This window comes from Hemiscyllium ocellatum, chromosome 9, assembly GCF_020745735.1.
Source record: "Hemiscyllium ocellatum isolate sHemOce1 chromosome 9, sHemOce1.pat.X.cur, whole genome shotgun sequence".
Lineage (NCBI taxonomy): Eukaryota > Metazoa > Chordata > Chondrichthyes > Orectolobiformes > Hemiscylliidae > Hemiscyllium > Hemiscyllium ocellatum.
Window position 1 is genome coordinate 32,941,943 of NC_083409.1, and position 12,464 is coordinate 32,954,406.

At 43.7% G+C, this 12,464-nt stretch overlaps 1 protein-coding gene across 1 annotated transcript in view; it reads right to left on the reverse strand.

Annotated features, from left to right (window-relative positions):
* The window catches only part of astn1 (astrotactin 1), a 2,216,244-nt gene that overhangs the window by 1,790,071 nt on the left and 413,709 nt on the right, over positions 1-12,464 (reverse strand). The window lies entirely within an intron of this gene.

The window sequence follows — 12,464 nt, forward strand, 5'->3', positions numbered from 1 at the left end:
AAATACTTCATTATTACGTCTTGAGCAGCAGAAGCTACCTTCCACTCCAATTGCCTCTTCCACTGTCTCTACAAGCAACAGCAGAAGCTACTACTATTAAGATTAGATTAGATTAGATCAAGTACAGCATGGAAACAGGCCCTTCGTCCCAACAAGTCCATACCGACCCACCAAAGCGCAACCCACCCAAACCCATTCCCCTACATTTTACCCAATCACCTAACACTACGGGCAATTTAGCATGGCCAATTCACCTAATCTGCACATTTTTGGACTGTGGGAGGAAACCGGAGCACCCAGAGGAAACCCACACAGACACTGGGAGAATGTGCAAACTCTACACAGTCAGTCGCCTGAGGCGGGAATTGAACCCAGATCTCTGGCACTGTGAGGCAACAGTGCTAACCACTGTGCCACCATATTGCCACACTCCAGTTAGTGGTACATTCCCTGACAGACATTTCTCCCCAGCAACAAAGATAATATTTACTAGCACCAAAGTTTATTCACAAATGATAGTAACTTCCCAGCCTAACAGAGTTTTGCTACCTAGATCAAGCAGGGCCAGAGTGGGTCAGGTATGCATCTCTGTGGACATTGCCACTGCATTGAAAACTAAGAGAGAAGTAGGAAATGAGCATAATCAGGAGTGTGATTGCATACATAATGTTCTGAAAGAACCTCAGCAGTGACATGAAGCAGGAATCTCCACCAAAGGTGGGAAGACGGCCAGATCTTTCTTTTCGTGTGAAATATTTTTCTTTTCAACAGCCCAGTAAACCTATCAGGAGCACAGGCTGAAGTTAAACAATTTTTTTACGTTTTAATTTTGCTTTATTGTTGGATTGGGATGCATCACTAATCCAATATCGCCTACATTCATAGGTTTGTAGCTTTTTGTCAAATATTGTCCTTTTGTCTCACTGAATAAATTGCAATGTCCTCAATCTGCGATTACAATGATGCTGTGTTACTGAGGCAAACAAATTCAGTTTGACTCAACTAGTCTTGCATGATGCTAAGAGTCTAATTTGTCACAGGGCTGAAGGGAAGCATAAATGGATTTCCTTCTCTTCCTTATCTTTGTGTCCATCAGGGCAGCTCTGCGTGGATGATGAATGTATTGGTCTTAATCCTTAGAAATAAATAAATCTTGAAAATATTCTACTTTTCTTCAAAGATAACTTTTTGAAAGGTTTTGTATTTTGAATTGCTTAGTCTGTATATTAAAATAGCTAATGAACCAAAACATTCCTTTGGTTCACTCATGATATACTTTAGTCTCATGCAGACACACTTTTACAGTACAGAACAACCTCGGTTATCCAAACATCAATTATCCGAATTTCGAATTATCCGAACAAAATCTCAAGATCCCGTAAACGCTTCCTTTGTTTATGGTCAGATCAGTTATCTGAACAATCTGTTATCCGAACAAAATATTCCCCACCCGTTTCGTTCGGATAATCGAGGTTGTTCTGTGAATAACTTGCCTTTTGGTTCAGCCTTAATCTACTTACACTTTGAATTAATAGTAGCTGAATTTTGACTTGGTAATGTGAAAGTTGAGCAACTAACTAATGAACTAAAGGTGAGGTGCCAGATGACTGAACAGTGGCTCATGTTGTGCCTTTGTTTAAGAGGGGAGTAAGGAAAAGCCCGGGAACCAAGGACTTGTCAGTCTGACTTTGATAATAGATAAGTTGTTGGAGGTGATTCTGAAAGATAGGGAGGTAAAGAATGGTTAGGAACAGTCAGCATGGTTTTGTGCATGGGAAATTGTGACTCTCAAACTTGATTGAGTTTTTTGAGGAAGTAACCAAAAAGATTAAGGACGACAGGGCAGTAGACATTGTTTACTTTGGCTTTAGCAAAGCCTTTGATAAGATTCTGCATGGTAGACTAATTAGAGTCATAGAGTCATAGAGATGGACAGCATGGAAACAGATCCTTTGGTCCAACCCGTCCATGCCGATCAGATATCCCAACTGTTGGGATCCATTATTAAGGTTAGGTAGTGTAAGAAACTTTATTGTTAGGTAGTGCTCACTTAAGGTAGTATTAGCAAGTCTGGAACTTGTTAGCTTCACTAGACAACAGTAAGCCATTATGTTACACTAAGAACAGACTGAAAAGCAGATGGCATAGCCTGAAGAGGCCCCAGGGAGGGTAAGAGATAAAAGGACATTAGAGCCATGTCTAGATGCACGTAGCTCAAACTGAGGTAATAGAACGTTATCAGGTGAGACCCAATCACATACGAAAATTCTGCCTTTTACCAAATAAGGATGTAACTCTGGAATGTGAGAGAACAAAAGGATAGACAAATTAAAAAATAGTCAGAACGCCTTCTCCAGTGAGCTAGACACCTCACTGTTCTGTGTACGATTCTCTCTCATTAAACCTGTTTATACTTTTAATCAGACCCGGTGTCTCTCTCCTCCAAATGAACACGGGGACAGAGGATCTGTCCCAACACAACCCAATCTAGTCCCTAATGCCAGCACCCGGCCCATCTCCCTCCAAACTCTTCCTATTCTTATACCCATCCAAATGCCTTTTAAATGTTGCAATTGTACCAGCCTCCACCACATCCTCTGGCAGCTCATTCCATACACATACCACCCTCTAGTTCTGCACTCCCCGACCCCAGGGAAAAGACTTTGTCTACTTATCCTATCCATGCCCCTCATAATTTTGTAAACCTCTATAAGGTCATCCCTCAGCCTCTGACTCTCCAGGGAAAACAGCCCCAGCCTGTTCAGCCTCTCCCTGTAGCTCAGATCCTCCAACCTTGGCAACATCCTTGTAAATCTTTTCTGAACCCTTTCAAGTTTCTCAACATCTTTCCAAGAGTAAGGAGACCAGAATTGCATGCAATATTCCAACAGTGGCCTAACCAATGTCCTGTACAGTCGCAACATGCCCTTCCAACTCCTATACTCAATACTCTGACCAATAAAGGAAAGTATACCAAACGCCTTCTTCACTATCCTATCTACCTGCGACTCCACTTTCCAGGAGCTTTGAACCTGCAGTCCAAGGTCCCTTTGTTCAGCAACACTCCCTAGGACCTTACCATTAAGTGTATAAGTCATGCTATGATTTGCTTTCCCAAAATGCAGCACCTCGCATTTATCTGAATTAAACTCCATCTGCCACTTCTCAGTCAATTGGCCCATCTGGTCCAGATCCTGTTGTAATCTGAGGCAACCCTCTTCGCTGTCCACTACCCCTCCAATTTTGGTCTCATCTGCAAACTTACTAACTGTACCTCTTATGCTTGCATCCAAATAATTTTTGCAAATGACAACAAGTAGAGGGCCCAGCACCGATCCTTGTGGCACTCCACTGGTCACAGGCCTCCAGTCTGAAAAGCAACTCTCCACCACCACCCTCTGTCTTCTACCTTTGAGCCATTTCTGTATCCAAATGGCTAGTTCTCCCTGTATTCCATGAGATCTAACTTGCTAATCAGTCTCCCATGGGGAACCTTGCCGAATGCCTAATTAAGTCCATATAGATCACATCTACTGCTCTTCCCTCATCAATCTTCCTTGTTACTTCATCAAAAAACTCAATCAAGTTTGTGAGTCATGATTTCCCACACACAAAGCCATGTTGACTATCCCGAATCAGTCCTTGCCTTTCCAAATACATGTATTTCCTGTCCCTCAGGATTCACTCCAACAACTTGCCCATCACCGAGGTCAGGCTCACCGGTCTACAGTTCCCTGGCTTGTCCTTGCCACCTTTCTTAAACAGTGGCACCATATGAGCCAACCGCCAGTCTTCTGGCACCTCACCTGTGACTATCGATGATATAAATATCTCAGCAAGAGGCCCAGCAATCACTTCTCTATCTCCCCACAGAGTTCTAGGGTACACCTCATCAGGTCCTGGGAATTTATCCACCTTTAACCGTTTCAAGTCATCCAGCACTTCCTCCTCTGTAATCTGGACATTTTGCAAGATGTCGCCATCTATTTCCCTACAGTCTATATCTTCCATATCCTTTTCCACAGTAAATACTGATGCAAAGTATTCATTTAGTATCTCCCCCATTTTCTGTGGCTCCACTCAAAAGCTGCCTTGCAGAGGTTGTTTGCAAACTGGATACAAAATTGGCTTAACAGCAGGAGACAGAGTGATGGTGGATTGGGACCCGTGGCCAGTGGTGTTCCATCGAGATTTGTACTGGATCCACTTTTGTTTGTCACTTGTATAAAATGCATTAGATGAAAATATAGGAGGCATGGTTAGTAAGTTTGTGGATGACATCAAAATTGGTGGCACAAGGGACAGTGAAGAAGGTTATCCAAGATTACATAGTGAACTTCTTCAATTGGGTCAATTGGCTGAGGAGTGGCAGATGGAGTTTAAGCTGGATAAATGTATGGTGTTGTAATTTGATAAAACAAACAAGGGCAGCACTTATACACCTAAAATTAGGGCCTTAGGTAATACTGTAGAACGGAGAGACCCAGGGATTCAGGTACACAATACCTTGATGTTTGCATCACATAGAGCAGTTAAGAAGGCATTTCACACACTTACCTTCATTGCTCAGGCCACTGGCATAGGAGTTGGCACGTTATGTTGAGGTTGTACAAGATGTTGGTGAGACCCCTTCTGGAATACTATTCACAGTTCTGATCACCTTGTTATAGGAAGGACAATTTTAAGCTCGAGAAGGTTCAGAAGCAATTTACCAGTGTGTTGTCAGGAATGGGGTGTTTAGAGTCCGGAACTTTTTTCACTGGAGCATTGGAGGTTAAGGGGTGACATTACTGAGTTTTATAAAATCATGAAGAACATAGATTAGGTGAATGGCAGATATGTTTTCTCTCAGGTGGAGGATTTCAGGATGAGAGGGCAATTTTAAGGTGCAACGAAAAAGATTTTAAAACAATGGGGCTTTTTTTTTAAATACAGAGGATGGTTCATGTCTGGAATGAACTGCCAGAGGAAGTGCTGGATACAGATACAGTTACAACATTTAAAAGACATTTAGATAGGTACATGAAGAAGAAATGTTTGGAGCGGGTATGGACCAAGTGCACCTAAATGGGATTGATTTAGTTTGGGATTATGGCCGGCATGGACTAGTTGTGTTCCAATGATAGACCAAAAAATGTCTGAAAAGTCAAGTAAAAGAAAATACATTTGAATATCATGAAAATATCCAACAATGGAATCCTGAAAGAATGAAATGTCACATTTATAATAGTTCATCAGCGCCAGATGTATAATACTATACTAGTGCCAGAAAGGTTGCTTGTCAGTAATCAACACTTCCCAAATCAATGGGGGGGTAATTAGACTGGAAAACACAACAGGTTGCTGGTGAGTCTAGATTGTACCTGCCTCCAGTTGCAACTTAAAACCTTGGAATGCAATTCAATAATAAACTGTATGATGAGGTACAGAGGTATAGAGCTATCAGTGGAATAATGCAGCTTGACAGCATTTGTATTGGATATTTGACTTTCACCATGAATCTGCCTCTTGTTAAATAACTCCACGTAGGTCTGTATCCGATCACCTTTGGAGAACACATGGAGAGTTCTTGATGCTGATCCAACTCCCTCAGAGCCAGCTCGCAGAATGAACAGGACATCTAACAATCCTGTTCTTACCTGTCAGTCAGAGCTCCTGATTCACTGTTAATTTGGTCCAATCGAGGAACTCATTTTCTAGGAGGTCCACCTTATTACAATCACTGCATCTGTCCTCCACAGAGTCAGAGGACACAGGCCAGTTCTGTTTTTTTATAGCACCTTCTGGGGCATTTTAGCACTGGTTGAGATTCCTTCAAGTCTGCCCTTGATACAGGCACTGTGCCATGCACAGTATCTTATCTCTTGCACCTGGAGCATCTCTGAAGAAATTCATTCTTTTCTTCAGGCAGCAAAGGTGTCAAGACAGCAAAATCCTCCATGTCCTTCTCAGATTCATCTTCAATACCAGATGGAGGGGGAGAGAACCCCCAGTTTACAAAAGAATCAGAAAGGCCATGGAGGTGCTGGCATTTTCTGCTTCCAAACTGTTTGCGAGTTTGCAGCTTTCATATGGTCCCAATGTGTGTTGAGGAATGTCGCACCTACCTGAACTTGCATTGACCATGCCCCTTACTCATTCAGTGCCATTCCCATGGCTCTCATACCAAACTTTGTCTCCTGACGTAAACTGTCTCACTAGCTTAGTGGAATCTTGTCTGATATTGGCATTCCAGATGCCATCTCACCCTCCCACGGGTCCAGGAAGATCAAGTTTAACCTGGTTTGGAGTTTCTTTTCCCCATTAGCAACTCTTTTGGAGCTATCCCTATAGTTGCATGAGGGGTGGTCCTACTATCAAAAAGGAAGCAGGACTGTTTGGTTTCGAGTGAAGTTGTCGGCTGTTTCTTTAAGCCTGCCTTCAAAGTTTGGACTGCTCTTCTTGCTAGACCATTGGATGATGGATGGCATGGAACTGTCTGAACATGCCAAATGCCATTTGACTTTAGGAAATACTCAAATTCCCTGTTGGTAAATGATGGCCTATAGACTGTGACCAACACTTCCAGGGGTCCGTGCACTACAAAAGATGTATGCAGTTTTTCTATCATTTCCCCAAGTTTGATGAATGTACTCTGCATGCCCAGCCATTGTGAGTGGGCATTGAGCCATGAAAGGAGCTGTTCAGTTGACACGAAACTGAGTCCAGAGTTTACCTGGCCATTCCCAGGTAAATGTGGGGTGCTGCTTGTGATAATTTTTGTCCTTGTTGGCAATATAGGCACTGCCCCACCAACGCAGCTACGACAGTATTCTATTCCTGGCCACCAGACATAATGTCTCCCCAACATCTACATTCTGGAAACACCAGCCTGCATGATCCTAGAGGTCAGCCAGTATCTGGCAGCAACCTTTGCTCAGGACAATCATTCTTGCTTCCCATAATAATATGCCATCCCCTAATGTGATCTGGTCTCTCCTATCACCACCATGTGTTTCAGTTTTGTCAGGATCTGTGTCAATGCATCCACACTTGCGACTTGGCCTCCTGGACAGTATTCCAATTCCAATTATGTGCACTTAATGCTACAGCCCACTGCTGAACTTGGCCTGATGCTTTGGATGGCACTGCTTTGTCCCCTTTAAGTGGATCCATCCAAAGTTTATGGTTTGTTATTATTACAAATTGAAGTCCATAAGGTTATTGTCAGAACTTCGTCACTTCAAGTATGATTGCCAAACCTTTCTTCTCCATCTGGGTGTATTTGTGCTCTGCATTAGCCAAAGGCCTGAATGCATATTGGGCATTCCTTTCCATTGGGCCACCTGTGAGTCTATACAATTCTAATGCTGTTCAGGGAGGTATCACATGTCAATACCAGATCTCACTTGGGATCATAGTGTGCTAAGACCTCAGAGGATGATAGATGTTTCTTCACTTCCCTGAAAGCTATAGCTTGGCATCAAAATTATTTCCAAGGCTGATCCTATATGACTTGATGCAGATATGCCAAGAAGGATGCCACATTATGTGTGAACTTTCCATGATAATTCACCAGCCCAAGTAAAGACCTAAGCTGTGGTACAGAGATGGAAATCAAGGCACATTTGATCACCCTCACTTTATCTCTCAATGGGTGTAACCCAGTCTTGTCGACGGTGCAGCCCAAGATGGTTACTTAGGGTACCTGGAACATATATGTTTCTCTTTTAAGGCCTATGCTCACCTGGGAGAAATGGCTAAGGACTCTGTCCAAGTTCTCTTTCTTGGTCTTCCTTGTTATTAGCATGTCATCTCTATAAATGGCAGTCTGAGGTAGACCTTGCAAAATATTTTCCATTGTCCTCTGAAATATTGCACAGGCTGATGATACCCCAATTGGCTGTCTCACATATTGGTACAAACCCTTCGCAATATTAATTGTTGCATACTTCTGGTAATTCTCATCTAACCACAGGTGCAGGTACATGTGGCTCATGTCCACTTTCATGAAGGGCAGCCTTCCCCACCAGCTCTGCATATAAATCCTCGATGTGAGGGCTTGGGTATTTACCCAGCTGTGAGAAATGGTTTACCATTTGTTTAAAATCCCCACAAAGGCAAGCCGACCCGTCGGGCTTCACAATCGGTATGACCGGTGCTGACCATTCCACAAACTGGACCAGTCTGATGGTTCCTTTACTTTACAGCCACCTGATTCCTGCCCCTACTTTTTCCCGTGAGACAAACAGCACTGGGCATCCTTGCAGAATTGTGGAATTGTTTCCTGGTCAACATGCAAGGTGGCCATGTCTCCTTCAATAGTCCCTCAACCTTCCTGAAAAAAATCTGGCTATTTACTTCGAACTTGACTTAGGCAGCCATCTTCTCAGCAAAAAAAAATGTTGAGCCAATCTAGGTGAATCTTCCTCAACCAGTGTCACCCCAGAAAGCTGGAGCCTGAGTCTTTTACTATAATCAGTGTTAACAGAACTAGCTGCTTCTCATAAGAGACCAGAACTGAAGTTGTGTCCTTAATCAGTAAATGTTCCCTCATATAGAAGCTCAGCCTAGTCGAGATCTTGTGCAAACTTAAGGATTGGAGTCCAGAGGGAATTATGTTAAAGACTTGTTCTGCAATCACTGCAGTGGCTGTGCCAGTATTGACCTCTATTAGGACCGGGTAACTATTTAACCATATGTTTATTTTGATTGGTTCTGATTTGAAGGTTGCTTTGACTGTTCTAAACCAGATGTCGGTGGGCATTGCAGGGTGTGCACTCTCCTGGATACTGACCTTTGAGTTCCCTTACTCCATTTAGGCCGAATGGGACTCTTTTCCTCTTTGAATCGGCAAAATAGCAGCAACTACAGTAGCTCGCCAGCGCAGATCCTGAAGAACATTTTAACAGTTTGGCCAATGTTTGGCTTTGTTTTGGGGCTTCTCTGTGGGCTGGCCGAGAATCCCTCTGTTCGGGATATGTCCTGAATGAGGCTATGCAATTGGCTTCACTCAAGTAATGCTCGCCAAGCTTAGTCAGCTTGCCGATGGTGTGCACTTTGAACCCATACGCTCCACTTGCTGTATTTTCCAATGATAAAGTCAGTTGCAGTGCCTATTTGAAATCCAGTTGGGCTTTAGCAAGTAAGCAGTTTTGCATGGTTGCATCATTAATCCAACAGACCAAACAGTCTCTCAACATCTCATTAAACATTAGATCAAAGTCATCTGCCTCTGCAAGTCATCTTCGCCTTGCCAAAAGTCTTGATATGGATTCCTGTGGTTCTTTAATTGCCAAGCAAAACTGATAGCCTCTCAGAATAAGAGATGATCAAAATACTCGGGTCCTAATATTCCTTAACTAAATCCATCCACTCTTGAAAGGTTTTAGTATCTGGTGCTTCAGGGACAGTCAGGCTCCAAACAAATTGAAAAAGCTGGAAGCCCACAAGCTGTCAGGAGAATTACTCCATGCTTCCCATCAGTCCCAATGTCATTCTCCCAGAAAAAGAAATGCATCCTTTCTGCATACTAGGCCCAGTCTTCAACAGCAGCATCAAGTGAGCCAAGCTTCCCAAGTGACGGCATAATGCCAGGAGTGCTTACCGCCAACAAAAAAGACAGTTGCGAGCAAATTTCTTCTCCTTGTTGCCACTGAAATAATTCATATAGACCAGTATTCCATTGTCAAGTCACCCTTTATGATACATGGGGAGTCCTTGACACTGATTCAACACCCTCAGAGCCCGCTCTCAGAGTGAATAGAATTTGAGACTCCTGTTTTTTTTCTCCTGGTTATTTTATTTTATTAAACAATTACAAAAGAGTTGACAGAAAAACAGTTAACATTTACAGCTGTTTACAACAGCAATTTTACAAGGGAGAGGAGCAGCAAAGCTAAGCCCCAAACCCTATCATTCAACCAGTTTACAGGGAATTGAGGACAAACCACAAATCCCAGTTTCAAATATGAAAAGAAAGTGACAATGACATTTGTACATAAGACAATCCTGTTACATGTAAAAGTGCAGACAATACAGACCCAGCAAGCCCCTGTCCCTCCCACATTCCGACCACTCTAAGGCAGCCCGCCCCTAAGCACCTTCCGGTTCTTGGCCCACCCCATGCCCCTTCCAGTTCTCGGTCCGTGCCCTGACACACCTTTCGACCACCTCTAGGACAGACCGCCCCGGTACCTGCCCAGGATGACAGCGCTGAGGACGGCTACCTGCCTTCTGGCTCTCGGTCTGCCCCTACGTACCATTGGGCTCTCACCCACCCAGATGCACCAACCGGCCACTGGCCTATCCTGGCACACCTTCTGGCCACCTCCAGGACAGCCTGTCCCTTTCCCTGGGATGACATTGTGCAGGGTAGCCCACAAGCCTTCCGGATCTCAGCCTGCCCCTACTCGCTTTCTGACTCTTGGCTGCCCTGACAAACCTTTTGACCACCTCTAGGACAGCCCGTCCCAATCACCCCTTCTTGGGACGAGAGTGCTCAGAACTGCCTACTCACCATCTGGCTCTTGGGACAACTGGCATCAGGGTGGCCTACCCACCCTCCAGCTTTCAGGACAGCCTACCAACCTTCAGGTTCACAGGATGGCCTACCCACCCTCCGGCTCTCAGGGTGACGCTTTCAGGATGACCCATGAGCCTCCCAGCTCACAGTAAGGCCTGACAGACCCAGGGACACACAAGACAGTGCAGGTGATAACTCCAACAAACACCACAATACAGTTAATTACCAAAACACAGAGTCCTTTCTGGTACACAGCCCAAATAGTCTTCAAAATGTAGAGTTTATTCCCAGGAATGGAGTCCACTCCAGTTTATGAGGTGCATTGTCCAAAATGGAGTCGACTCCAAACTGCAGAGTCCCTGCTAAAAAACAGGGTCCACAACCAAGGGCAGAGTCCACTCCCGAAGGCAGCAAATGCACACCCCACTGCACACAGGTCTTCAGTCTCCATGGAGTCCTGCCCAGACTTGGAGAAAAATTCCTGAAGAAGGGCTCATGCCCGAAACATCGATTCTCCTGCTCCTTGGATGCTGCCTGACCTGTTGTGCTTTTCCAGCAACACATTTTCAGCCCAGACTTGGAGACCCAGGGCCACTCACAGGAACACAGTACAATTTAAAGGAGCAGTTAACTCACAGGGGTTTTGGTCCACTCCTCAAGGAAAGGTCTTCTCCCAAACTCCAGGATACAGCTAGTGCCCAGCTCCCAGCACACACACAGGTGTTCAATCTTCAGAGGCCCAGTCCCAGGGCTAAGCCTCCCCACCGGTAAAATGTATGTCTTCCACAAGGGGTCAGTCCAAATACCAAAAAAAAGTGAAGACACATACAAAAAACAAAGGAAACTAGAGTCCAAGGGCTAAGCCCTACAACAAAATTAACATTGTCCTTTTCTCAAAAAGGAGAAAGAGAAGAGTAACACACAGACTGTAACTAGCCAGTGAAACAACATTCCCCTAATGAGAACTGAGCTACACCTGAAACACATTATGTGCATCAGGAGTTTAACAATCAGTCCTCACTAAAAGGAATGCCAGTTAACAAACTGGCTAAATAATTCATCCAGTTCAGGAATCAGGCTTCCACCCCAGAAAAAAAGAGCAGAAACCAACTGCAACAGTAACACACTGACTATAGCACCAGCCAGCACAGAATCAGTCCCCTAAACTGAGGAGACTCTGAATCCCCTGTTTATATCTGTCAGCCAGGGCTCCCTGATTGGACAAGGTTAACAGCCCCAATCAGGGAACTCATATTCTATGAGGTCTGCCTGGTTGACCTTGTTACAATCACTATACCTTGTATGAATTTACAGCGCCACCTGTGCATCAATAACAGTGAACAGCATTTGCCTCATTGTCGGTCTGACAGGAAAATCTGGATCATTAGAGAATGGAAGTCATATTATGACTGCAACATGGCTCCTCGCTGCAAGTGCAATTTAGCTGGTCCTTATTATTATTATTAATGGACAAATCTAATGAATAAACCATGGCTCTTATTCGGATTATGGTCTTCCAAAGTTGGATTAGAAACATAAAAATTTATTAAATTGCGTTATCTTGTAAATGCTTGTTCAAGGATATCTTAAACCTTTTGTGTATAAGTACGTCTGCTGCAAGTCACCACACAACCTTTGCTATTGTCAGATGCAATATCCAATGCATTTGAATTACTGCATGTACTCCAACAAATTAGACATGACAGCTAGCAAACTTTCTGTTACATAAATATGAATGAATGGAAACATTGAAGTTTTCACCATGAAATGTGTCAATTTATAATTATTTCTATCCCAATTATTTTCAACCAATGAGAATAAGAGTCATGAACCCCACTGCTGCGCCATGTTAAAATCCACTTCCAGTCAAATTAATTGGCTCTTGATCTGTTATGAATGCTCAGGTTTACACGTCCATTCTAAAATCGAGCTGAAAAATCAAACCAAACTGACATCAAAC